Consider the following 27900-nt stretch of genomic DNA (forward strand, 5'->3'; position numbering starts at 1 on the left):
ATAGCACCTATTCTGACCGATCTATTGAACCAGTCATTGGAAAACAGCACTTTTCCCTCGATTGTGAAACTCCTGCTCAAAAAGCCTAACTTAGACCCCTCAATTTTAAATAACTATAGACCAATTTCCCTGTTGCCAGATTTTGCCAAAATACTAGAAAAACATGTAAACTTTCATCTGTCTGCCTATCTTGAAGACAACACTATTCTTCACCCCTCCCAGATGGGCTTCAGACCCATGCACAGTACAGAATCTGCACTGATCGGAGCAACGGAAGAGGTCAGATGGCGTCTTGACGATGGCCTGACCTCAGCAATCGTGCTGCCTGATCTTATTGCCGCATTCGATACAGTGGATCATAGTATTCCAATTTAGAAGATGAGGGAGATAGGTGTCACAGGGATTGTGCTAAGTTGGTTTAGTGAGTTTTTAAATAAAAGATCATTTCAGGTACTCTACCAATCCTTTTATTTAAGATGTTTTAATAGTAGGTGGGGAGTACCACAGGGTTCATCCCTCAGACCTTCACTGTTTAATATATATATGTTGCCTCTTGCTAAGGTAGTAGAATCCAATGGCCTCTCTTTGGTATCATATGCAGATGACACTCAGCTAGTGGTCTCTTTGACCACAGGACAGAATTCATTGGAAGCTTCACTTGGCCCCTACCTACGGGCAGTATCCAACTGTATGTCTGACTGCAAACTTAAATTGAATGGGGACAAAACAGAGGTCATGTTCTTGGGTCCCCAGACCCAACTAAACCTTTCTTCATCTGTCCTGCATCTTCTAGGAGATCTTCCATCTCCCAAGGAACATATTAAGAGCCTTGGGATCTGGCTTGATCTGTGGTTATCTATGGATCAGCAGGCAAAGAAAATATCTGCCATTTGTTTTGGCATATTCAGACTCCTTCGGAAAGTGTTTAAAATCCTTCCTTTTATTGCAAAGAGACTAATTGTACAGGCATTGATCAGCTCACGCCTTGATTATGGTAGCACCCTATTTCTTGGGTCTCCAAACTAAGTGAAAAAGAGACTCCAACTGGTGCAGAATACTGCTGCTAGATTGCTTTTTAATATACCGAAACACGAATCAGTCAAATCGGCTTTCTTGCCCTGCACTGGCTCTCATTGGAGCAGCGAATAAAATGTAAGGCATTATGTTATATTCACAGAGCCTTATATGCTAAAGGGACCCCACAGCTGCGGGCCTTGGCCACTTTCTATAAGCCCATGCAACATCTCAGGTCGTCATCAGCTGCCCTTACTGTAATTCCTTCAGTAAAAAAGGCCAGATGGGGTGGAAGATCTATGTCACATCTAGGGGCTAAGCTGTGGAATTCACTACCTCTGTCCCTACGTCAAACGGACTAGGAATTAACTTTTTGGTGGCGACTGAAAACATGGCTGTGCTGATCTCTTCCTATGAAAGTGTTATGGAGGATTTGTTGAAGCAATGGGAGGCTTTCGGGTAGCTATGCGCTATATAAATTTGCATAACATAACATGCCTGGATCCGTCATATTTCCATTTTTTTGCTTTTAATGTTAACAGCATTTTCGAGTTGAATACAACAAGAAATAGGTATGTCACAATATTTGTCACAAAATAACACACATCACTAGCTAGGAGCCCCTATTCAGGAAATAGAAGCTGGTGCTCATGTCCTGGAAGGTGTCAGGCATTAGTGTTAAGAAGAACAATCAGGGCCTAAGTACGTTTGTAAGAGAGAGAGATAATTATCTTGCAGGAAACAAGATCCATCCCGATCCGGGAAATCAAAAGCTGCCATTTATGGATAATAATTGTCTCTGGGAATTAAAGAGGGCAAACTTCTAATCCGTGGTTCAGATGACAAATCCAAAATATCCTCTTTGATGGAAACATTACACAAGTTGCCCCAATTGACACCAAACCAGCAGACAACGGAATAATGAACCTTGACAAATATATGCCTAAGGGCCCAAAGTACAGGATCTAGAGATACTTTTCGGGGTACTTATATTTAATTTAACAAAGAGTGGCAAAACTTAGAAACATTATGTGATTTTGGCAACAAAGCACCTTTGTACCCAAATGGTAAAATGTGGGAAGCAAATGAAATTATAGGTACTCCTATTAGGAAGAATGACTACCAAGCCTCTGTTAAAGAGAACACGATCCTTGAAGAGTTAATTAAGTATAGCATCAACCACTGACCCAAGTTTGTATCTTATTGCGCGCACGAAGTCACTCAACATGCAACAATTCTGAAATCAACTATATTCTGTTCCTAATGGAAGAATTGTAACTAGGCACTGATTTAATGTTCAAATTGAGATAGAAAATTGACATCATTTGAGGGCAACAATGACACGAGGCAATGAAATCTGTGAAGACGAGATGGTACAGGATGTATAGACTGAGAGAGGAATAAAACAAGACTCGGATGAGACAAATGTGATAGAAACCACCTATCAAAAGGGTGCTCCAGAGATGAAATCAACAAGGGATAAAGTGGAAAAGGGCTGCAAAGGGATAATAAGTAGGCCATTTAATCTATTTAGATGATCGTTTAAGATAGATCACTTGATAAGAACTCGATTGACAGCAGAGAAGGAAAAGCATAGGACGGCGTCAGAGCAGATTAGGGTCCTTACATACCGGGAATAGTTATAGACATCCAGAGGGTGGCAGGGCAGAACTACTGTTGTCATGGCTGATTTAGCCTGCAGACAGGTGCCACCCGGGCACCAGGGTTAGGAATACTGTGTGGGACATGATGCTCTCACGGAGGGACTTACACGAGGTATTCACCCAACATTACAAAGAGCATTGTGGGGAACAGCCCCTGGTACCGGAGGAAGAAATAGAGGCCGTCTTGGACAGGGCACTGCTTACCCAGATAGATGCCCAGGATGGTGAGACATTTGGGAGGGAGGTGTATTTTGGAGTTAGAAATTAAAGAGTCTTTTAAGGAGCTATCAAGAGGCAAGACACCGGGGATGCCAGTAGAATTGTTCTTACCAGCCGCCTTAGGGAAGCATTGATATTGTCAATTCCATAGTCTTAGAGCGACATACTGGATGTGGCAACGTACAGACCCTTATCCATGCTCAATTTGAAGCACAGTTTTGGTCAACCGATTACAAACCACACCTAAATGCACCGGTCTATTGCGACCACACTATTTTTATACATTTTTATCCCTCAACTCGACACCTCCTCCAACATCAGGTGGCTGTTCAGTGTCCTGGACCAAACTGCCATGCAGAATCATCCCAATGCCTTGTTCCTATCTATAGATCACACAAATTGTTCCATAAACTACACCGGAGGTATTTGAGATGTATGAACCATGGGACCAGTATGGCATAAGTGGGTTTCCCTTTTGCATTCAGATGCTAGAGCGAGAGTTACATCTGGCTGGTGGATATCTGAGGCACTTGAGATAAATAAGGGGACACCACAGAGCTATCCCCTCTCTCTGGTGACTTTTGCCTTGGTTATTTAGAAGTTTGCTAGTGTGACAGATGCAGAGCAAAGAGGAAAGGTGATCCCCCGTGGAAGGCTGATCATATAAATTTGCTTTATACAGGCGACATGCCCCTATATCTTCCAGATGCAGAAACAGGGGGCTCCTGGAGTGTACAGATGTTCGGTGATTTAGAAAAAGGTCTCTGGCTTGTGCACTAATCTCCTACCCATGTCTCCCGAAATACGGGACTCTCTAAGGATGCTCTCACGACTCATAATTAAATGGGAGCCACAGGCTTTTAAATATCTCCGAGTTAAAATATACGACTCTGAGGTGGATGTCAGAGAAGGGAACTCTGGAGGTACATTGTGGGCATTGAAATGCTGTGCACATTTCTCGTGATCCCTAAAGCTGCCTATTGTGGCCAAAATGACCTTGCCAAAGACAGTAATCCTGTCAGAGCTGTATTACTTTGTGAACCTACCTGTTTGTATACCCAAGAACTTAATACCCTGCTGCGATATTTGATATGGGCTGGGGGTGATGCACCAGTTTAATTGAGTACTCTGCGCGGCCCAGCAAGAATGAGAGGCCTGGGAGTTCCAGATCATGAGATATACTTTCTATCTTCAGTGGCTGACTAAATGGCTTTCGGGACTCAACATAGAAGAAATGGGGAGTACAGGTGATCAGGGTCACAATGGGGCATTGATTGCTTTAATGATGGGAGTTCAACTAACTAGGACAGGGCTGCCAGCTTTACTCATATTGCATTCTGTTGCAGGACAGCAGCTGTCAAAAAGAATCTACCATGACCGCTGCACGCTCCTGCCTGGCTTTGGTAGAGCAGGCCACGCCTGGAGCAGGGATTTTGTACAGAAAGTGGGTTGAGAGAATGGTTAGAGCAGGGATTTAGACTGTAGGCGACTTCTTCTCTGAGGAAATCTTCCACTCGCTGGACGTAATGGTAGACAACGACAACCTGCCCTAGGTGCGGCTTTTATGAAACACTGCATTGCCCATTTCCCTACACTTAGTACAGGCTTAACAGAATAGCGGATGCTTGAATTCCTGCAGACTTTGCTGACCTTTGATAACAGGAGTAGATTGATTACGCGGTTATATAAAACGCTCTGATCAATTATATTTGTCGAACATTGGACGTTGCTAGCTAAATGGGAAGACACAGTGGCCAGCCAGAGAGTTAGAGGGAAGGAAGGAAAGCAGGCCTTTTGTAAGAACACTTTTATAAATACAAGCAGTTTAACAACCTCCACACCACGTACCTCAAACCCACGGGGGTAGCTTGGTCAGTGTGATTGGTGGTGGGGGGCTATGTTAGCTTCAGATTCCCGACTATCACGCTGGCAAATGATGTTAAAATGCATTATACAATAAGCATGCCACACGAGAGGTGCTTAAGGGGCAGTGAAAAGGGAAAGAAATGTGTATTGGTGTACTAACTAAATGAGCGAAAGCACATATTTAGAGAAATAACCAAAAATGTTAAGTCTTTCCAGAGAGAGGGAGAGAGTGTGTGCGCGATTATGGTGAAATCCGACTGAGACCCCACCATACCGGACTGAAAGCACCTGCACCCAAGTATTTATCACAAAAAACATTTATTAGGGAGTGTAACTCCCTCCCCCCAACCTAAGCCCCTGCTCACACCGCATAGACTAAATAACATAATTAAGGTAGATACTATGCGATGCTGTCGCTGCACCTTTCCTTTATACTGATTTAGTGCACATGGCGTGGGTCTGTCCCACTACAGCGCAATTCTGGAGCAGGGCTGTAACAGATATGGAAGGCACATTAGACAGGAGTGAACCGCAGACAACCCAAATGTGCTTTGCTGGGCTTGTGCAACCGCCGGAGGGAAAAGGAAGTGGGTAACCGTTTACTGTACTTGCCACTAGTCAGTGCTAGTAGAATCATTGCGCAGTACTGGAGATCTCCAGAAGGCCCTCCACACAACCGAAGAAAGCATCGATGATAAAAACGATCCGTGGTAGGGGAGCCGCCATAAGAGGGGGAGAGAGGAAGGGCATCCAAAAACACACAGCAGATTTACGGGCAGAAGTGCTTGGAAGCTTTATCGAAGGTGAGGAGGGGGCAGCATTGCAAGGGACAAAGATGTCTGAATTGTAGACTCCCTTGTGTAATAATGACCCCGCACATTTATTAAGAAAGTTACAACGGAGCTTCCAGCACTTTAATAATAAAGTGCAAGTCTCCGACGGCTAGAATGGAGGGGACAGGAGAAGGTGCAATTAGAAACTGACTGACGCACATGTTGTTGTGTTGTGCAAGAGGTTGAGCAGTGCTTAATTTGTGCTTGTTGTTTCCGGTGCTGAACACCGGCACCTATTTTTAAGGGCCGGGGCTTATTCTTCGGCCTCAAGCATTAACTGCGAGCAAAAGACACATATGGGAAAGACGGATGAAGGGAAAAACGAAATAGCGTGACAAACGGAGAAAGTAGAACGTTGCAAGAGTGAGCTGAAGGGGCGGGGAGTGGCTTTAAATGAATTGAAGAGGCCCGAGATGGCTTCAGGATTACACTGCCTGAGTATTCCGTATTTACACATTTAATTGCAGCAGCCACGTGTTTAAGAGGAGGGCTTTGGGCACCGGCACCTTTTTATTTACATTTTAAGCACTGAGGTTGAGGTATTGTTTGGTTCATCTGTTGAAACTGCATACAAAATGAGCATCTTGTACAAAGGAAATGTCCATAAAGTAAGGCAACCTCTTCGCCTCTCTTTGACAATACGGATTTAAAAAAAAGGTTTTACATTGATACCACACTTCTATTTTGCGTAACTGAAGATCAGTGCTCATGCAGGGCACCTAATAAAACACATTTTGAAAAAACAATGATCCTTCAAAATGTATTCACCTAAGCTGTGCTGTGCACGAAGAACTTCTTGGAAGGTCACACACAAGCCTTGGCAACGGCAAGTCACGCGGTGCATGGGGGTACTGCCTTATGTGGGGAGGCAAGCTCTTACCTCCACCAAAGTTGGACAGCTGGACGTTGGGACTCCCGGTAGCACAGTCTCGAGCAGCTGCGGAGCACCACGCGCTTCATAGCTGCTTTTCCAAATGTCACCATCCTTTTTCCTGGGATATCTCGGGCCCCTAAGGGCTGATTTTCATCATTCTTGTGTCGTTTCACTCCTGGTGACAAACCCTAGCCACCAGGAGCACTCTCCTTAGGCTTCCTGTCCTCAAAGGGTCCTAGATAATAGTAAGCCAGTCCCACTGACTCCCTGGGCCAACCTTTCCTCTGGGTTCCCTCTTTTCCTTCTGGGCAGCGTGCTCTCCTTACGCTGGCCCAGTCCTCCCCCCAACTAGTCCTCTGGGGGGGTAATGGGGCAAGCTTGCCTGGCCCTGGCATTCACCTCGCTGGCCTGAAATCCTTCACGGGCAGAGTCCCTGCCCCAAGGGCAGTCAGGAGGTTCTTCCTTCCAGTTGTCCATGACGCCCGTCTGCAGTCCCAGTGTTCAACAGTGAAGCACAGCAAAGAGAGAGAGCTCTCCCCTGTGCAGGACCTTTATGTGGGGGCAGAAGTGTCCAGCAGGTCTGCACCTCTGGCCTATCCAGATGTGCCTCATCACTTCCTTGCCCCCATCCCCTCCTTCTTGCACAGTCTTCTGGGATAGCTCAAAATGGCATCCTCCAGGAGTTAGTTGCCACATGTGCTCTGAAAGTCTCAGCCCCTCCTCACTGACATTCCTCGCAGGGCCTCTCCAACCTGCTCCCGGCATGGGATGACAGCTGGCTGAGTGATGCCAGGCCCTGCTCAAGCAACTGGACAGAGCAGTAATTGGCCCTAATCCTGAGCTGAGTCAGAGAAAGATGACATCCATGGATGACTCATAAGTTGTACAACTATGCTCTTGTAACCTACTGCATCATTCTTTTCTTACAGGTTACAGTGTACTTTGGTGTGACTCTGGTCTCGGTGGACCCCAGAGAACTGGAGTTGCACCCTAGGCCCTCCTTTCCCATTGACATTTAATGGAGTATCCCCATAATGCAAATACCTTAAGCACACTGACATTGACATTGAACTGTGTCCCTACAGTGAAAAGACAGTAAGCACACTCGCTCTCCCTCACATGTCTACACCCCTCTCATGAGACCTACTCCAGGTCACCACCCACTCTGCATAGTTCCTCCTGCACCAGGCTTACCTAAGCACAGTTCTTGGGCTGCGCACACCAGGAATCCTCCTCCCACAGCCCTCACATGGGTGCACATCCATGAGCACACATGATCACGTGTAACCTGCCCGGGGATTTCCTGCACTTGCTGCGACACAGCAGCCTTTCCGTAGCACGGCGGCACCGGCGGTAAACACGCGCAGTCCATTTTACCATGTGTTTACTGTGCGTGAGTCCCCTCATAGGAGGCTTCCTCACAGTCAAAAGTCAAAAACCAGGTGGTCAAAAAGCTAAAAATCAGGGCAGACCTGATGGTCAGGACCGTCCTCTAACATCTAGTCTGTGACAAACAGTATTCAGCCATGCATTATACTGTAGTCCTGCAGTGATTGACCAAAATATTAAAGCAAAATAGCATGGGTAACAAATATTGTGGTCAGAATATCATGATTTTAAAAAATATTGGGAGACTTAGGGGGTCATTCTGACCCTGGCGGCCGGTGACCGCCAGGGTCACCGACCACGGGAGCACTGCCAACAGGCTGGCGGTTCTCCCTCGAGCATTCTGACCGCGGCGGTTCCGCCGCGGTCAGAAACGGAAAGTCGGCGGTCTCCCGCCGACTTTCCGCTGCTCGGGGGAATCCTCCATGGGGATTCTGACACCCCCTACCGCCATCCTGTTCCTGGCGGGTCTCCCGCCAGGAACAGGATGGCGGTAGGGGGTGCCGCGGGGCCCCTGGGGGCCCCTGCAGTGCCCATGCCAATGGCATGGGCACTGCAGGGGCCCCCGTAAGAGGGCCCCACTAAGTATTTCAGTGTCTGCAAAGCAGACACTGAAATACGCGACGGGTGCAACTGCACCCGTCGCACCCCTGCAACTCCGCCGGCTCAATTCTGAGCCGGCGTCCTCGTTGCAGGGGCATTTCCGCTGGGCCGGCAGGCGCTCTTTCGAATGTTTAAATGGCCGCCGCGGTCTTTTGACCGCGGTGCGGTCATTTCACGGCGGTACCTTGGCGGACGGCCTCCGCCGTCCGCCAAGGTTAAAATCACCCCCTTAATATTCTAAGTTAAAAATATTGATCTTTAGGTCTTCACTAATGTTTTATAAATATATTTGTATAGAATATTGTACTCTTTAATATAATTGTATTAAATAATGTTCTTTATTAGTTTGATAAATATTAGTTATTTTAGTATTGTAAGTTGTTAGTATTATAATACTATTTCTGTTTAATTTTTAGGGAAGTTTGTAAATGTTTATATGTAATATAATATTTTAAAGTGTAACAAGAAATTGTTAATTTAGTAGCAGGTTTCTGGGTCTGTAGGGGACTAGTATTTTAACTGTTAATTATTGGTTTGAATTCATAATGAACTTAATGTTAATTCATTGATTGATTGCTATTTCAATGTATTAATTTGTAATGACTGTTAACTGCTTCATCTGTTTATTTAATTAGAAAGTTGTGTTACTCTTATATTTAGTAATTGAGATCATTTTAATTGTACTTAATAATTATTGTAACAGTTTTTTATGTTTTATTCATTTTAATTGTTTGTTGGGGTTCTTTTTTAAAGTAGTAAGACGGGGAATGTTTTAATTTAATATATCTATCTATTAATTTTTAAAATAAAATGTCGATTTTTATTTCATTTTATTTGTTTTATGTTTGGGGAATTGTTTTTTTAATTTTAAATATGTTTTAATTTGTAAGTATCTTACTTAAAAAAAATTGTATGGCAAATAGTAAATCTGACCACTACAGAGTCCAACACTTTACCTACTTTTGCTCAGATTAATGAGGGAATAGTAAATCTGACCTCTTTAAAGTCCAATACAATGCCTACTGTTGTTTAGATTACAGTGGGAATAGTAAATGTAATTCCTCCAAAGTCCAACACTTTTCTTGCTTTTGCTCAGATTGGAGTTGGAATAGTAAATGTAACCCCTTCAAAATCCAACAATTTCCCAACTGTGGTTTAGATTGGAGTGGTACTAGTAAATGTAATCCCTCTAAAGTCCAACATTTGTCCTACTTTTGTTTAGATTGGAGTGGGCATAGTAAATCTAACCCCTGCAAAGTCCAACACTTTCCCTACTTTTAGAGTGAGAATAGTAAATTATGCCCCACAAAGCGCTTTCCCTAATGTTGCTCATGTTGGAGTGGGACTAGTCAATCTGACCATTCAGAGTCCAACACTTCCTTAATTTTGCTTATGTTGGAGTTGAAATAGAAAATATGACCCCACAGCTCTTAAAGGTTAAGCTCCAACAGCATTAGATAGAGCACAAGTTAAGGTTCAGAGACAGCCCCCTATTGATTTCTATGTACGCAGATGATATTACCCTATACATAAGGGACCTGCAGACAATCCTCGATCCTGGCCTTGTGCAAGTTTATTACATTTGGAGGTGTAAGTCAGCTGTTGCTCCTTTAACCTGACAAACGTCTAGACTGTCATCCACTGTATAACAATCTCCATAGGATACAATGGGATGGTAATATGGCAGATAGAATATATGTCATGTTTGTGTATTCCCCTCCTCCAAGATCTATATCATGCCCTGAATGTCCTCTGGCATGGTATCTTGGGACATGGATAAACCTGGATATTGAGAAAGTCCTACCCCTGGATATTTAGGAAGCCCTATCCCTGAACAATGGTGGGGCGATTACTGCATTGGAAGATGAAAGAAACAGATGGTTGAAGCTCCTGCTTACAACATGACACAGCCCTATCATAAAGGTGGATTTGCTATTCCTCATGTGAAGCTATATTATCTGTGTGCCTAAGCCCTACATGCGCAATTTTGGTTTCTTCACCCCGCATCAGCACTCAGCCCATCTTACCATAGAAAAAGGTATTGCTGACCCATCACTCTTACAACTGCATTATGGTTGCCACAGAACATAGTGAGCATGGAAATACACATGGTGGCCTGCATGATTAAGGTGTGGGAAGGCTTGTGATGAAAGGCAAGCCCCAAACTACTATATACTCTGCAAGCCTCACTGCATGCGCACCCTACTTTTTCTATGATGCTGCAGTATAAAGGGCCTGGTTTCAGGAAAGTGGCGCTGCATCCAGTCCAGCGCCACTTTCATAGCACCCCTTAGCGCCCCCTAATGCCACCATGTGTGCACCGTATCTAAGATGCATTGCACCATGGCAGTAGTTAGGGAACTAGCGTAAAAAATGTTGATGCTAGTTCCTAGTTTGCAGGATTAGTGTCAAAACATTTAACGCTAATCTTGCAAAGCCCTTTAAGGCCCATTGTAAACAATGATGTACCTCCTTCAAACGCCTGCTCTGAGCAGGCGTTAGAAGTCTTGAAAAAGATGATGCAAAGAAATCTCTTAGATTTCTTTGCACCATTTTTTCAGCCCCCTTCCCCTTATGGGGTAACGCCCCCTTTACATACACTATGCCTGGCACTTGTATAGTGTGGCACAAACAGTTACAAAGTGGTGTAATGCATGCATTGCACCACTTTATAAAGTTGGAGCAGCAATTGTGGCCTCGTTGAGCCACATTCAGAAAAAAAATTAAAATGTGGTGGAGGGAGGCACTAGGGGTTCTTAAAATCTGCCCCGAAGTGCGATCTCTACTCCAGAGACTACATGTTACCACTTCAGGCAACTTATATCCACAGGGTGAATTTATCATGCTTGATGACTTCTGAGCATTTTCAATGGACACTCATCTCAATATTATCCTCTATCTCAGCTTAAAATTAATAAGGAAAAAGCTGACACAGGAGTCTGACACCTTTAGAGACCTCTTTTAGTACTGTGACCACGAAAAAAAGTATTACACTACTATACCATGCAACACAAACCAAAACACCTGCCTTGGATAGCCCCACAATAGCTGGATGGGGGACAGATCTATGTGCGCCTTTAGCGGATAAGATCTGGGAAGGAGCTGGGGGGGTTCTGCCTAGCAGTCGACTGTGATTAATCCACTATTATTACATTAACAGAGAATATTACACACCAGCAATGCTACACAAGTGAGTGGGGCATGAGGAAGGACTCTAGGTGTGTCTCCTATTTAGATTTTGGGGTAAGGTGTTCAACATTATCCAACAAATTACAGAGGATCCCTTACTGATCTCTCCATTGGCGGGGTTGTTGGGCTAGGTGCTGAGGATTCCTTATACTAATCATAAATTGACATCACTCACTCTGCTGCTAGCCAAGTGATAGGTGTTGAACCATTGGGTAACTGGTCTGGGCCCCGACGATCAAACAATGGATGTTGGAGATTACATATAATAATGATTAACTTGAACTGTACAATGAACTACTCCCCAACCAGACCCTGTATGGCTCTTATTTGGTGCGGACTACCGAATTCGATATGTGCTAAAGTATTGTTTGCAAACCCTCTAAACACATGACCTGTGTTGGTGTGTGATTTTTATAATCAATATTAACATGAAAAGCTTGCAATATAATGTCTGACGAAACCGCATAAAATGTGTTAGTGTGATACTAATGCATGCGTTTGAAATGTGCCCACGGGGAGTGGCCACCAATGTATACGATGATTAATGAAACTGACTAATAATGAATTAATAATATACTCATGTATGGTTTTGTATTAACGTATCCTAATTAGAGTTATGTATTAAGGTTCTGCTACATTGATCACTAGGCCTTAGTTAGCAAGGGCCTGGGCCTTGCTGCCTGGTCCCATATTAACTGTGTTTTTCTAACGTGCAATGTGCTGCTTTTCCTGAAGGATATGAAGCTGTACTTTTCTAGAAGCTAGAGATATGTGTGTAACTGTAGTAAATTCTTTCTCATGGGACCCGACTTGCTCAAGGAGACATTCTTGCCGAACGCAACAGTTTAATTCGCAACAGGTGCAAAGTCGCCTATACGAGGGGAAGACAATGGAACCACTTACTGGAGCGACAAGTGTAACTTTCCTTACCTGACATACTACCAGTTGAAGACGTCAATGACAGGAGCCAATAAACTGCATGAAAACTGTCTTAGGTGAAAATTCTAGTAAGGCGTGTGACGAATTATTGGACAGAGATAACGATGCACCAAATATTGCCCAATGGGAAATTAGAGACTTGTTCGACAACTTTAATATAATGGCGTGGCACAAGGAGAAATCAGCCATTCTTACTCTGCCATTATCGAGCCATACTTTGCATTACTTTGTCATTCCTTGCCCTGCTGAGAGACTTTGGTGGTCATTAAAACCCTGGCAGATGGTGTTAAAGCGACGGTAAGACCGCCAACAGGCCGGCGGTAAACAAATTGGAATTACGACCGTGGCGGAAACCGCCAACAAAGACAGCCACTTGAACACTCCGACCGCCACGGCGGTACAAACAAACAGCTTGGCGGTCACCACCAACAGACAGGCGGAGGACAATGTCCCGCCCACAGTATCACAACCTACCAATCCGCCACCTTTTCCGGGGCGCATTCAGCGCGGACAAAAACAAGGCGGAAACAGGATTCCGAAGGGAAAACGCTCACCTCTACCCACCCCACGAGGAATCCGGACGCCATGGAACCCGAGCTCCACATCCTGCCAGCCCTCATCTTCTTGCTCCTCTACCAGGAGCACAAACGCCGGCAGCGAAGACAACGGTGAGTACTGGACTTACGACACAGGGGAGGGGGAGGGAAAAAACAGGGACACACACACGCAACACCCCCACGCTCACCCACTACAACACACACACTAATACAGCATGATACAATACAGTTTCACCCACCAAACCCCCCCGGAAGAATGCAAAGACAAAAGCAAATGAGTATAACCAATGTAATCTATTAAAATCCAGGACGCTAAAATATATAAACACCATTAACAAATATTTACACCAAGAATAGTAGTCCAGGTAGTGTTCCATTGAAGTCCGTAGAACACTTGGCCCACACGGCATGGGCGAGGCCCACACATTCAATCCCTGATCATGACAGAGAGAACACTGCAGGGGCATCAGATAGCAGTAAAACAGGCACCTCAGGGGGAAGGAAAAGGGGGGGCACCTCAACCGGTTGAGTGCATGACGCCAAATCCACGAGGGGGCCACATGCCCACTGTTCAATCCTGGGGAGTGCAAAGCCACAGTCTCTCAAGTCTCTACAGTGGGTGGGTTGCCCACTGCCAAATCTTGGGGAGTGCAAAGCCACAGTCTCTCAAGTCGCTACAGTTTTTGGGTTGCCCACTGCCATATCCTGGGGAGAGCAAAGCCACAGTCTCTCAAGTCTCTACAGTGGGTGGGTTGCCCACTTTTCAATCCTGGGGAGTGCAAAGCCACAGTCTTTCAAGTCTCTACAGTGGGTGGGTTGCCCACTGCCATTTCCTGGGGAGTGCAAAGCCACAGTCTCTCAGGTGGATGCCTTTCTCCACTGGTTCTGGAGGGGGCTTTGTGCCCAGAGTGCTTCATCCTGCCAAAGACAGAGGTAGTGGATGCCTTTCTCCACCGGTTCTGGAGGGGGCTTTGTGCCCAGAGTGCTTCATCCTGCTTGTGACGTACTAAGTAGCGTCAGTGCCCTTGGCGCTAATGGGCCAGTGGTGCTTGTTGCGGCAGTGTCCTTGGCAGCGGTGCTTGTTGCGGCGGTGTCTGTTTAGCGGTGCATGTTGAGGCGGTGTCCTTGGCAGCGGTGCTTGTTGCGGCGGTGTCTGTACAGCGGTGCATGTTGAGGCGGTGTCCTTGGCAGCGGTGCTTGTTGCGGCGGTGTCCTGTTCAGCGGTGCTTGTGGCTGCGGTGTCCTGTTCAGCATTGCTTGTGGCAGCGGGGTCCTGTCCAGCGGTGCTTGTGGCAGCGGGGTCCTTGGCAGTGACTCAGCTGCTGGCAGTCCTGTCTGTCGCAGCGGGGTGGTGGTGGCGGTCCTCCCAGCGGGGCTGGTGCTGGTGGTCCTGTCTGTCCCAGCGGGCTGGTGCTGGCGGTGGCCTCCTGGGCAGCAGGGCTGGTGCTGGCGGTGGCCCCCTGGGCAGCTGGGCTGGTGCTGGCGGTGGCCTCCTGGGCAGCTGGGCTGGTGCTGGCGGTGGCCTCCTTGGCAGCAGGGCTGATGCTGGCGGTGGCCTCCTGGGCAGCGAGGATGAATACGGTGGCCTCCTGGGCAGCGGGGATGATGGCGGTCTTCTCTGACTTGCTGCTCTTCCCAGACTTGCAGACTTTCTTGTGGCCCTTCCCCACCTTAGAAGGTGTTGCAGCTGACTCCACACTCCGACTTGTACCCCTGGGAGTGGCTTTGGTGGCTGGAGTCTTCCCCCTCTCCCGCCGGGCACTGGCCAACTTTTGATGTTTGGCAGGTGGGGGACTGTCCGTGCTGTGGCTCCGTGCCACACTGGCTGCCCTGGTGGCCGGTGCACTCTAGATTCCAGTGACTACAGGCACCACTGGTCCCGGAGATGTTGTGGCTGAGGTGCTAGGTTGGGACCTGGAGAGTCAGGCCCTATGAGACCGACGGGGTGGGGGAGGTGAGGGAAAGAGGTCAAGGTTGGACAGGAAAAGTTTCTTCGGGACACTGGGACGGGTAGATGGAGGGGGTTTGGGAGTGGAGGAAGAGGTAGTGGTTGTAGGAGGTGTTCGTTTGGTGACTTTGGGTGAAGGTGCATGCGCTGTAGGCTGTCGTGAGGTGGATTGCTGTTGGGTGGGTGTGTGCCTGCATTTGTGTATCTTGGGAGGCGGGGTCACAGGCACACTGGGAGAGGACACAGGGGATGTGTGAATGGCAGTGGGGGTGGTGACTGCACGTGAGCGGGGTGTGGTGGTGTGTGTGCTGGTGATGGAAGTAGGGGCTGTAGATGTAGTGCATGCAGGTGTGAGTGTAGATGAGACTGGGAGGGAGGAGGGAGATGAGGAGGAGGGGGACACAGTGGAGGCAGTGGATGTTGGTGTGTCTGCATGTGTGTGATGCTTGTGTGAGTGCCTGTGGGATGTGTGGTGCTTATGTTTGCCAGAGCTTCCCTTGTGTGTTGAGGTATGTGCATGCTGGTCTGAAGGTGTGCTTGGGATAGGCTGAGGTAGAGGGGATTGGGTCTGGGTGGAGGAAGTTGGAGGGGGGAGGCTAGACACAGGGACAATGGCTGCCATCAGTGCTGAGGCCACAGTCTGAAAAGATCACTGAAGGGCTGCCTGAGATGAATGCCCTCCAGGAATACATTTGTTTGTTGCAACTGCCTCTCTACACCCTGGATGGCATTCAAAATGGTAGACTGCCCAACAGTGAGGGACCTGAGGAGGTCAATGGCCTCCTCACTGAGGGCAGCAGGGGTGACTGGGGCAGGGCCTGAGGTGCCTGGGCGAAGGTGATGTCCAACCTCCTGGGTGAGCGGGCACGGGGCAAAGGCTGAGGGGCTGCTGGGAGGGCGGTGCTGGTAGGGGGGGTGGCGGCTGTACCTGTAGATGTGGGGGGCACAGATGTTGCCGCCACCATAAGGGAGCTCCCATCAGTGGACGAGTTCGTATCACTGGTCTCAGCTCCTGTCCTCGCCGTGGAGCTCCCCTCGCCCTCCATCCCACTGGTGAACTCTGAGTCCATTGTCTCGCCCTCCAGGGCCATGTGGGATGCAGCTCCCTCCTGCTCCGGTGCCACTGCTCCTCCGCCTGATGATGCTAATGCACACAAGAACAGGGAGACCACAAAAAGGGGGGGACAATAGAAGAAAGACATGCTGAGTGCATGCATTATCGCTACCGTTGGCGGACACAACAGACACAGAAGCCCCCTGCACTACGCCGCGCACTTGGAGTCCACTGTTCAATCCCTGGGACATGGCCTACAAGGGTATGGCCGACATCTGCACACATGGATGACACAGGAACCTGACTAGATGTACTTGGCACTGTACACAGGTGGGGTGGGGTGCCACAGGGTCTGCCAGAAGAAGGGGACATAACTAGCACACTTGCCCTGGCCTAGGAAAAGCCACAGCCCACCTCCCCCAGCCAGACACATCCACTGCGCGCAAAATTAGCAGGATGTGAGTGTACTCACCCCCTTGTGGCTGCTGTGATGCCCTCAAGTGCCCATCCAAATCCTGGTACGCCACTGCCAAAATCCTGAACATCAGGGGGGTCATGGTCCGACGGGCACCCCTCCCACGTTGGGAGGCCATCCCCAGCTGGGCCTCTGCCGTCTTCTTGCTCCAGCGGCGAATGTCCTCCCATCTCTTATGGCAGTGGGTGCTCCGTCTGTGGTAGACCGCCAGGGTCTGGACGTCCTTGGCGATGGCACGCCAAAAATCCTTTTTCTGGTGGGCGCTGACCTACATGAATTGTACAGGGAGAAAACAAAAGTTATTACCAACTGCACTGTCACAGTCATTGGCCACCATCCCTACCCTTGCCATGTGGCACATGCACTCACCGTCGTTTCATGCACGCCTCATTCTCCCCCCCAACTTTCATCCAACCCACTCCACAGAAGCACAGCCCATACAGCATGCTCCCAGTGTACTTGACTGTTTGTCTGGAGGACCGTAGAGTAGCGTGTACTTGGGGAGGACCCCATCCATGGGTTTCTCCAACCCTTCCGATGTGAAGGCAGGGGCCCTTTCCCCAGACGCACGAGCCATTGTCTCTTCCAGACTGAGGTCAAAGCAGCACTTGCAGTGTAGGTCCTCTCCTGTCGAAGATCAGGTAAGGAGTGATTGAACAGATAGAAAATGGTGGTCACGTCCGCAGCGGTGCGTACCGTCACCGCCGGCGTACATTCTCATTGGCCCCTGGGACCCATAGGGTCCAATGTTAACCAATGCAGAATTGTGGCGCGGTCTTCGACCGCCTTCCGCGACAGTGTACAACGCCAGCGCAGTTACCTCACATCCCATTGTCCCACTTTACAAGGCAGCCGCCATTTCAGGGGCCCACATGGCTTAATTTCTAACTGCGTCACACATACCTAGGCCTTGCCTCAACACTCATACAGACCAAATTTCGGATTAGGATTCGTGTTCTGTGTAAGCTGTGGGTACGTACCTCTGAGTTTGTTGACTCTGTGCTCGCTGTTGTCCTTCATAGGCACCGTCCGCTGGGACATGTGAGGAGATGGCGGCATCCTCCGGTGTACAGACCGCTGGTGGACCTGTCGACAATGGAGGAAAGACGTGATTATTACCTACAGGCTTGATCGTGCCACAGTCCTGGAACTGTGTGCCCAGCTGGAGCCAGACCTGATGTCAGCTATCCGCCATCCCACAGGAATCCCCCCTCAAGTGCAGGTGCTGTCAGTACTCCATTTCCTTGCAAGTGGGTCATTTCAAACAACAGTGGCCATAGCATCAGGGATGTCACAGCCTATGTTTTCCAACGTGTTGTCCAGAGTGTTGTCTGCCCTGCTGAAACACATGCGGAGCTACATCGTTTTCCCTCAGGTGGAGGATTTGCCTACAGTGAAAGGTGACTTCTATGGCCTGGGACATGTGGCCTTGGTACCCCCGCAGGAGTAAACAGGTGTACAGAAACCGGAAGAGTTATCATTCCATGAATGTGCAGATGGTGTGTTTGGCCGACCAGTACATCTCCCATGTGAATGCCAAATTCCCTGGATCAGTGCATGGCACTTACATCCTGTGGAATAGCAGCTTCCTTTATGTGATGGGTCAACTCCAGAGGCACCGTGTGTGGCTATTAGGTGAGCACCTGGAAGCAAGTCAGTGGGAATGGTTGTCTGGGTCTGGGGATATACAGGTTAGTGTGTGTCTAACAGTTGTCCCTCGCCATTTGCAGGTGACTCTGGTTACCCCAAACTGTCATGGCTACTGACCCCAGTGAGGAATACCAGGACAAGGGCAGAGGAACGCTACAATGAGGCCCATGGGCGAACTTTGCAGATTATAGAGCGGACCTTCGGCCTCCTGAAGGCCATGTTCAGGTGCCTCCATATGACAGGTGGATCCCTATTCTACTCACCAAAGAAGGTGTACCAGATCATCGTGGCCTGCTGTATGCTTCACAACTTAGCTTTGCGACAACAGGTGCCTTTTCTGCAGGAGGATGGTCCAGATGGCGGTGTTATTGCAGCTGTGGAGCATGTGGACAGTGAAGACGAGGAAGCAGAAGAAGAGGACATGGACAACTGGAACTCGGTGATCCTGCAATATTTCCAGTGAGACACAGGTAAGAATAAAAACATGCTTACTACATGTACTTTAACACTACTACCTCTCTACTGTCTGTCGTTTTCACCCAGTGTATGGTCACTGAGTTGTCACTTTCCCTTACGATTTCACAGATGTGGGTCCCACTGTGTGACATCTGCTTTGTTTCCTCATGGACTAGAGGTATGTTGACATTACATTTGAAAGAGCATTTTGACACTGTAATTGCTAATACACTATTTCGAACTCACAGACTGACTCCAGATTGTTTTGTGCTTCAAGGGTGTTTATTTAAGTGCTCAATATTGGTTAGGGTTGTAAAATGGTGAGGGGTGATGGTGGAGGAATGTCCATGGCAGAGTCCAGTCTATTAGTCTCACAGGTGCATTGCCCAAATGGGCATAGGAAGTGGAGCTGGGGCAGTTTGAAGATGGACAGGGTGACAAAGTGGGAGAGAAGGAGGACATTCAGGGTGGTCTCATTTCTTGGCGGGGGTCTTGGCATCGTTCTCTGTCTTTGTCCTGGATCTCGGAGACCGTTTGCGGGGTGGTTCACCCTCTGCAGGGGGTGGGGTGCTGGTGTGGTGGTCCTGTGGCGATGCCTCCTGTCCACTAGCGCCGGCGGAGGTGGTGGGCAGTTCATCATCCAGGCTAGTGTCAGGGGCCCCTTGTTGTGCCACAGTGTCCCTCCCGGTGTTGAGTACTTCCTTCAGCACCCCTACGATGGTGCCCAGGGTGGAATTGATGGATCTGAGTTCCTCCCTGAAGCCCAAATACTATTCCTCCTGCAGGCGCTGGGTCTCCTGAAATTTGGCCAGGACCGTTGCCACCGTCTCCTGGGAATGGTGGTACGCTCCCATGATGTTGGAGAGGACCTCGTGGAGAGTGGGTTCCCTTGGCCTGTCCTCCCCCTGTCGCACAGCAGCCCTCCCAGTTCCCCTGTGTTCCTGGGCCTCCGTGCCCACTGCCACTGCCCCCAGGTCCCTGTTGTTGTTGGGGTGGTGGGTTAGCCTGAGTTCCCTGTAGTGGTGGACACACTGCTGATTGACATGTCCTGGGGACAGAGGTATGGGCCCGCTGGGTGGGTGCTGTGCTGTTGTTTCCAGAGGGGGGAAGCTCTGTGGTGGCCTGTGACTGTGTGAGGGGAACCGACTGTCCAGAGGTCCCCGATGGGCCGGGCTGGTCATCTAGATCCAGTTGGACAGAGCTGCTATCATCACTGTGGGCCTCTTCTGTTGGTGGTGTGGACATGTGTGGACCCTCCTGTCCGGTGACGTTGGGTAGGGGTCCTTCCGGGGTATAAAAGGATGTTTATCACATCTGTGCATGGCATGGTGTGCAATGGGTGGGTGACCATGTACCCCAGTGCTTGCCGTCTTGTGGGGGACCTTGTGTGATAATTTTTGTGTGTGGGCATGTGCAGTGGCAATGCATTGATGATGGGTGTCCATGCTTTGTAGTTGCATGCAGGGCTTGGTGTTGGGATGGGTGTGTTGTGATAGTGGGACATTTGTGAGGAGTTGGAGTGATGGGGTTGGGGGTGAGGGTGGGGGTATGTGATAGCATGCAGGTAGGGTGGGGGATATAATAGTTAAGATTTGACTTACCAGAGTCCATTCCTCCATCTACTCCTGCGAGGTCCTCAGGATGCAGAATCGCCAAGACCTTCTCCCCCCATGTTGTTAGTTGTGGGGGAGGAGGTGGGGGCCCACCGCCAGTCCGCTGAACCACAAGGTGGTGTCTTGAGACCACGGAATGCACCTTCCCCCGTAGGTCGTTCCACCTCTTCCTGATGTCATCCCTATTTCTTGGGTGCTGTCCCACTACATTGACCATGTCCACTATTCTTCGCCAAAGCTCCATCTTCCTAGTTATAGAGGTGTGCTGCACCTGTGATCCGAATAGCTGTGGCTCTACCCGGACCATTTCCTCCACCATGACCCTGAGCTCCTCCTCCGAGAACCTGGGGTGTCTTTGCCGTGCCATGGGGTTGTGTGCGTGATGTGTGGGGTGGTGTGTGTAGTGATAAGTATGGTGATATGTAGTGGTGTGTTGTGTGAGGTGCGTGGAAGTTATGTGGGTGATGGTATTGTGTGCCTGTGGATGCTATTGTTCTTTCTGGTGGTGTCTCTCTCTGGCCTTCTGTCACAATTGTTGACGTAAGGGTTTGTGGGTGATGTGGGTGTGTGTTTTATATTGTATTGAGTGTGTGGGAGTGGTGTGTGTATGTGTATCAGGTGTGTGTATTTCGATTTGTTCAATGTGGTGGTGTTTTGGAGATGTATGTGTATTTTGAGCACGGTGGTGTGTACCGCCAATGGAATACCGCGGTTGAAAGACCGCCGCGTGGATTCGTGGGTCGTGATAGTGTGGGCATATTTCTGTTGGCGTGACGGTAGAGGTTTTGTTATCGCCGGTTTATCACTGACCTTTGGTGTGGCGGACTTGTGTGGGTGTCTGAATTTTGGCGGATTCCAAGCAGCGGGTCATAATGACCGTGGCGGAATTCCGCTGCCGCAGCGGTGTGTTGGCAGCCTTCTGCACGGCGGTAAGCGGCTTTTGCCGCCAATGTTGTAATGAGGGCCTTTGTCTTTTATTTTAAACCATCCTCACCTTACCCCTGCCAGATATGCACTTCTCCTCCTTATAAGGGAAGAGTTTCTTGCTATGCCTTGCTGAGACTTACCTGTTCTATCCTGGCTGATGGCGAACCGACTGATGTCCTGAGGACGAAGACTGACACTGCATGCTGCCCCATTTGGATGGGTAACTATCTGATGATAAATTGTAATTGTTTGTTTGCCTTTTCTTTCTAGGTACCAGCTGCTCCTTTGATAGAGGCTATAGTTAAATGTTTTCCAAATTCATGTTGCTAAATTATTTTGCATGAAGCCCAACATGCTGATACTAATTAGAGGTTAGTTGAGTTCACTAATATCGGGTGCAAATAGACAAATGACTGAGTCTTTGCTTTGTTGAACAATGTACTAATGATACTCTGCTAAAGTTGATTCATGTTGACTTTGTGCTTTGTTCTAATGTTTATGATCTATGCTTTGATAAAGTCTTATTTGAGTTGCCATATTGTAGTTTCGTTGATGTGCTTACTGATATTGAGACTAAGAAATATGCTAGTAGATTGTAGCAAATAGGGAATAAATATCCTAATCTTACCAGATTTGTGTGGTTATTCATGGCTGAAAGGTCATGGTGTGTTTGATTCTTATTAAATGTTATTGATTAGTTGAATTGATTAGTTGTTGTGTATATTGATTAGGTTATTGATCTATTGATTGACATGTTAGACAGATATCTCGTTCTGGGAAGTCTCCAAACGTGGTCAAAAGATTCATTGGCCTAAAACGAGTCCGCTTGTAAGTAAGTTATCAAGGTTTGGATGCGTTATCACCTGCAATGTCAAATTGATATGCATTTCCTGAAGATAGCATGAGCATGGGGAGCTTTGTGTTGAAATTTACTAAATATGGGGCAGACTTGTGATGGGGTCTATTTTGCTGTATTGCTCTTTTTAGTTCATTTTATTTTGTACCTTTTAAAAAACTTAATATATAAAAAAAAGAAAATATGACCCCTTCAAAGTTCAACACTTATTGTTCGTAAGATTGAGGTGATAATAGTAAATCCAACACTTTATCTAATATTGCTTAGTTAGTAGTGATAATATTTATTTACATTTGTATTATTTTTAACATTTTTAAATTATGTATAAAACTTAAATAGTTTATATTTTATGTTTTTAATTATTGCCATATAATTTGCTTTATGTTTTTGTTTTACATCTGCTTATTAATTTTAATGTTATCATGTGTTTAGCAGTCACACAATCAACTGATCCCATGATGGAGAAAATTGCCATCATACCTAGTCTCCTGCCATACCTGAAGGGAACAGAATGGGGCATTGCTACCTAATTTATGGTACCCGGCTTCCAATAACAGGCGAAATATTGTGTTCTCTGGTGGGGTCTCTAACTACAAGAGGCCAGAAGAAAGTAGTGGTACCAGAAACTGAGTAAGTCTGCGGAAATCAACACCTGAGTGGTTAAACTGGGCAGTATAAAAGGCAATATTATGAGACAAGAGAGTTTGGACATCATTACGTGCTTTTTGGTATTACCATGAACATGAGTTAGATGTAGTTTTGAATTATAGCTCTTATCATTCAAATACAATTTATTTTCGTGCTGCATCACCCAGGTCAGCCTTAATATGTCAATTAGGACATCTGACACCTGAAAAATCCTACATATTAGTATGCATTAAATTGTCACCAGTAATCTGTGCAAAGTATGTGCATAGCCCAAGTAGGTATGCTGAGTGAATAACTTAACCACTTCCAAGGAGATCAGCAACCCAAATGTTTGTAAATGAACAGTTTGTCACTGCCAGTTTAAGAGGTTACTAGGTTTCAAACTTGGCCCATTTAAATTTCAATTACAGTGCCAAACTTGCATAATTTTCGAAATTTTGTGTTAGGCTTGATACAGGAAATTTCTGAAATGATTTAATTACTCAACAAGAATATGATGGCTTTACATGAAAATGATAGTACGGGAACAGCACAAATGACTGAAACGTAAGCAGCTGTCATATTCAGTATTTTAGTTTTGGTGTGTTTTTTTGTAGTGAAAAATGCAGTCTTTCGTCCAGATGTATTTTGCTCTAAAATATAACATATTCGCATTTCATATAATTATATTTCCCACAATTTCACAAATTAGTCAGTTGCTAGATCAAACTCCTTTTTTATGCCCGTGTATCGCCTTTTATCCTCTTTTTTGCGTGTGTCTACTGTCCGCATATGTATAACACCCTGGGAATGAGCAAAGTCATTCTGTCCAGGTTTCGCATGTCAACCGGCATCAGTGCTTAATTTGTGCTTGTTGTTTCCGGTGCTGAGCACCAACACTTATTTTTGAGGGCCAGCACTTAGTCTTCTGCCTCAAGCATTTGTTGTGAGCAAAAGACACATTTGGGAAAGATGGAGGAAGAGAAAAACGAAAAAGCGTCACGATGAGAGAAAGCAGAAAGCTGCAGGTATGAGCTGAAGGGACAGGGAGTGGCTGTAAATGGATTAAAGAGGTCAGAGATGGCATCGGGATTAGGCTGCCTCAGCATTCCGTGTTCACAGATTTAAATGCAGCAGCCGTGTGTTTAAGAGGAGGGCTTTGAGCATCGGCTCCTTTTTATTTACAAATTAAGCACTAACCGGTATTCAATTAATCACAGAATAATGCCAACATGTGACTTTGGTGTATACTTTTCCGATTGTTATTGCAACAAACAGTAAAATCCATTTAGCAATAAAATGCTCACCTGTATCATGTTTTGCATACCTCCATATGCCCCTGGAATCTTTTTATAGAACCTTATAGGAATTATAACAGACAACCTGATTTCAATAAACAAAGTATTTTTAAGGTGCCTCTACTTCTTGTTGCCACGGACCTCATTTCATTTTTATTTTTTTACAAAGCTCTCCTGACAGACCTGACCTTTCGAATTTCACTGGTGCAGTAGGTCTGTATTTACACATTCACTTTCGTAGTTCTGCTCCTGTGGATCGTTTGAAAAGCTTTCTTCCTCTGTGCCTGATGTAGCTCCCTGAAACCACTTGAAAATCAGAGGTGATACATTTTTACAACCCAAATCACTCCCTTCGGTGCAAGCCTAAATTAAGTAAGGATGGTAGGGTGCGCGGAGGGTGGATCATTATCTTTGCTTCCAACGGTCCAACATCCTACCATATCTATTATACCTCGCCCAGTTACTTCTCATGGGCTATATCTGAGTCCACAAACTCAACTGTTGGGTAAAATAACAACACTCCTTGTATGAGTTAAAAAGCCTGTGTTTTTGACATAGTTGGTTTACTCTCTCAGCCCTTCTCTATATCGGAGTCTAAAGATTTAGGGCCTCATTATAAGTGTGGCAGTCCGAGGACTCGCATTGACGGTCAGAGCGCCACACTCAAGGTGGTCCGACTGTCCAATTACAACTTTGGTGGGCGGACCTGCTTAAAGACCTCTGGCTCACTGATTCCGATGGGATGACAGCGGTCGGGCTTGTAACCAGCCTGGCTGATTACAACCCTACTTTTCTGCCAGTCTTTTCATGGGGGGGACCCCGCCTTGAAAAGGCTGTCAGAAAGCCAGTGCTGGGGGCCACAGGGGTCCTCCTGCCCAGCACCATTGGAATGCGCACTGTCTGTTGTGCAGACAGTGCGCATTCCAAGGTGCTGGACGGCCCCCTCTGTGCTACTGTATGGGCCTTGGCTCCCTTCAGTCCTATCCCGTAGCACTGTTCCCACCTGGCTGAACGGCAGGAACTCTCCATTACAATATTCCCGCTGATCAGCCCATGGGGAACATTGCAATAGGTTGGCGGGGCACCACCAGTATGATGATGGCGTTCCCCCTGTGACATTGGCAGACAGCTGGTCCGACCACCATTGTCGTAATCAGGGCCTTAATGTTCCTTGGAGCATCTTTAAATTGCAACTCACCATCTTTTGAGAAGCCCTTTTCCCAAGGGCATGGGTTTCTTGGCACATCCTTGATTCTTCTCAGCACATTCACTCTTCATTTGCCTGTCATTTATCTGCCCTACACGCCACAAGTCAGCAATAGGGATTCCCTCGGGACAATGCTAATTTCTTAAGTTTGTGACTGCCCACTCAGAAGCTTATGCTTCTGGGGCCTCTCTCCCTAGCATTGATTCACCACCCAAGGAAAGGCACACCTGAAGCGGGAATGAGTCCAGGAAGCGGCACTCTTCCCATGAATGTCTTGGTAGAGCTGTAAGCCAGGCCTCACTGAGACTTTGTTCAGAAAGAAGGTTCTTCTTCAGGAAACCACCCACCTTCCTCCTGCTCCTACCTCGAGCTCCCTTGCCATTTCTGTCAGTTGCAACCAGCCTGAGTATTCTACCCTAACATCACAGAAGCACTGACCTGTGGGGCTGGGTCACGTGATATGCTTATTGAGGCTATTTTTCCCACTGCTTTCATTCCTAAAGCACACATTTTTAAAGAATAGTAAAAGAGTGTTATTCATATGCCACATGCACCATACACCAAGTTAACTAAACTAAAGCATGACCCAAGGTTACAAAATGCTGGCAAATATAATTATAACCAGAGGGCAGCATAGCTGTGTGGAAATTAAATGAAATCACACAAACCTAGGGCCTTTCCGAGATGGTTAAAAGGGTTACAAGATTTAACTGCTGGACAAAATGCATCTCATTCAATGTTTTTGGGAGGTCTGTACATCAGGAGATGATGCAAGACATGGCCATCCGTTAACTAAATCCTTTAAAACTGGCTTTGATAGTGAAACTTTGTAATCACTGAACAATAGACAATTTGAGAGTAATGCAACAGATTCAAATAGAAGACATTTACCTGAGTAACAGTAATTCAGTATAGATTAGATTTTTTGTAAAATCGACTGACAACACAAATTAGGGAAGACTGTCAACGTGTCTGAATGCAAAGAAGAACTGACAAAAGACTTTGAAAGACTGCAAACATGTTAAAGCTGATGTCAGTAATTTGAATTTTAAGTCACATAAGAGAAGCGGTTCACAAGAAGGCTATACAAATAGAAAATGTCTAAAAGTTGATAAATTATTTGTTTTTAGCAACATACTGACAAAGAGTATCCAGTGAATTTAATGATAAAAAAGCAAAGAGAACATTATATTATAATGATGCATGTTCGAATATTTCTTCTTTACATATTGTGAAGTATTACTTTTGGATTACTGCATTTAATTTTTATATTTACAGAATGGAAAAGTTCTTAAATGGTTCTGCAGTGTGGGTGCTAAATTAAGGAAAGGTTTTAAGTGTTTTCTATATGAAGGTAGTGGGACAGAGACTTTAAATAAATATTTATGGCGTAAATCTTACCAACTAATCCAGACAAAATTCCCCGCTCTTACTGGGCCAAAGTTCACCAGGCTTATGTCAGAATTAATCAGGAAATGCAAATCACAATCAGCTTATTCATCACTGTTCCAATTTCAATCTTTAGGAGTCAAGGATGAGAGTTGGTGTGAGTTACAAAGCTTTATATATAATCTTTTAGTTTGTAAATATTTATTGATCACCGTCATAAAATAATCAGTCAATTTAGCCAATACAAAACTTTAGTCAGAACAAACGCACAAAGCACATCCTGTAAATAAAAAAGTCCCTATTCCAAGTTATGGAGAGTGTGAGAAAAACATCAGATAGAACACATAAAGAGCTCTAAAACCGAGCAGTAAAAGCCTGAAGCGTTTAGAAATCAGAACTTCCCATAAAGAGAGGTTGCAGAATATCAGGAAACTCTCAGAGCAGCATAGGTTTAGGCCAGGGAGACATAGGGTCTCTCAGAATGAATGTGAGAAGTGTCAGCAAAGTGTTTGGGTCAGCATAGATCAGAAGTGAAGGCTCCCGCTACTTTAGGGACACACATGTTTATAGTTTCTCATACCAACTGTTCACAGCAATTAGTTGCAATCCTCAAGAGCTCATCCAAACAGGCTGCTGTGTCATCATGGGAACAGGAAAGCTTCCATCCTCTAAGCAATCTGAAGACTGAAGACAAGGACTCACAAATATTAAACTTACAGAAAGAAACATTTTAGGTACATTTAGCAAGCTGAGGTATGATTCCCACTGTTCACTTACTGCAAGACAAAAAACAGTTCATGGTTAGGCTCCTACAATAAAACATGAGGTTATGAGTTTCTCACCCATCTAAAATAACACGTTTTTGTTCACATGAACAACTCTAGGGGAATCAAACTAAACGTTTGAATACATTATTATATTTTATGAAAACTATACATATGGGAAGGTCGAAGTATAACAATTTTCTATTAAATCATCCTATCTCAGCCCATGCAATTGATCATTTAACATATCACATTCCTGACCTAGGTCAGGGTAAAATAAAAGAAAATTGAATTCTACAATCTTTCTAACTTAGCACAGGTTCATAGGAAATGCTAGTGCTCTTAGTTGCTTTCAAAATGCAGTTTTTCATCTGAGGCCTTACCTGTTAATTGCTTTTGCATTCATTATTTACAACACGTGTACAATGGCAGTTAAATTAACATGCTTTGTCTGTAAAAAGAGTGCTGTTTAAAGGACACAAACCACATAAA

General features: G+C 46.3%; 1 protein-coding gene across 5 annotated transcripts in view; it reads left to right on the forward strand.

Annotated features, from left to right (window-relative positions):
* Nucleotides 1–27900, forward strand: part of LOC138250365 (interleukin-5 receptor subunit alpha-like) — a 318270-nt gene that overhangs the window by 22056 nt on the left and 268314 nt on the right. For 2 of the 5 annotated variants that reach the window (XM_069205165.1, XM_069205166.1), the window contains exon 1: nt 5408–5566. The exons of 1 other annotated variant lie outside the window; for it this stretch is intronic. The gene's annotated coding sequence lies outside the window, so the exon portion shown is untranslated. Of the gene's footprint in view, nt 1–5407; nt 5567–27900 lie in introns of those variants that run through there. 2 more of the 5 variants (XM_069205164.1, XM_069205162.1) reach the window with 1 other exon arrangement.

The sequence above is a fragment of the Pleurodeles waltl genome, chromosome 8 (genome assembly GCF_031143425.1).
Source record: "Pleurodeles waltl isolate 20211129_DDA chromosome 8, aPleWal1.hap1.20221129, whole genome shotgun sequence".
NCBI classification, from domain to species: Eukaryota; Metazoa; Chordata; class Amphibia; order Caudata; family Salamandridae; genus Pleurodeles; species Pleurodeles waltl.